The sequence below is a fragment of the Myotis davidii genome, unplaced genomic scaffold (genome assembly GCF_000327345.1).
Source record: "Myotis davidii unplaced genomic scaffold, ASM32734v1 scaffold1311, whole genome shotgun sequence".
Classification (NCBI taxonomy): Eukaryota; Metazoa; Chordata; class Mammalia; order Chiroptera; family Vespertilionidae; genus Myotis; species Myotis davidii.
In genome coordinates, this window is record NW_006282380.1 from 74,989 (window position 1) to 76,076 (window position 1,088).

Consider the following 1,088-nt stretch of genomic DNA (forward strand, 5'->3'; position numbering starts at 1 on the left):
CACAAGAAAGACAGACCCACAGACATATAAAAAGCTTGATTCACATAGTTTATCAAATAAACTTTAAAATACACAGCAAATGGCAAGGGGAAAAAGCTAAGGTAGGTTCACACGTTGAATACAGTGTATAAACAAGCAGAAGGACCACAATTTCAGAATCTCTCACTCTCTCCCTTGCATCAGCCTTTTCTTCTAATAGTGTGGTTATGAGCACCAGAGTTGAGGCTTGAGTCAGGGGTCTGCAGACAGAAGGTGCCTTGGACCAATGGCATACACTTCCTCTGACAGATGCAGAGACAAGTACCCCTAGCCACCAATGGAGCTTTCAATAAATCTGCTTAACACCTAAGGATTTTATTTGTAGTTCTTAGAAAGAAGACACATGTGGCCAGGATGGATATCACTAGTTGATGTCTGAAACAAGACTTCATAAATATGGAGTGCCTTATAATCCTATCTAATAATAGACAAACATGATAATTGACCATATCTCCATTATACTTCCCATTGGCTAATCAGCAGGATATGCAAATTAACTGCCAACAAAGATGGCAGCTGGCAGCCACACAGCTGAAGCAAACATGAGGCTTGCTTGCTCTAGTGATGGAGGAAGCCAAGGTTCCCCACCTGCCACGGCCCAGCTCTGAGCTTCAGAAGCAACAATGTTTCAATTATAGAAGCTAAACAAACCCCAGATACCTGCTTTCAGCCAGCCGGGGCCTCAGAGCTTAGAGCGCCAGTGATGGCAACAGAGTTTCAATTATAGAAGCTAAACAAACCCAGATACCTGCTTTCAGCCAGCCACGGCCTCAGAGCTGGAGCCAGGCCTCAGAGTTGGAGCTGGCTCTCAGCTCCAGTGACAGCTATAGAAGGTAAATAAATACCAGAATAAAAAATAGGGGAAAAAAGAGTCTGGGAGCTTTAGTCGCCCACCAGCCTGAAAACGGCCCTCAGCCCCTCACCCAGACTGGCCAGGCACTCCAGTGGGGACCCCCACCCTGAAGGGGGTGTGACCAGCTGCAAACAGCCATCAGCCCCTCACCCAGGCTGGCCAGGCACCCCAGACGGACCCCCACCCTGATCCAGGA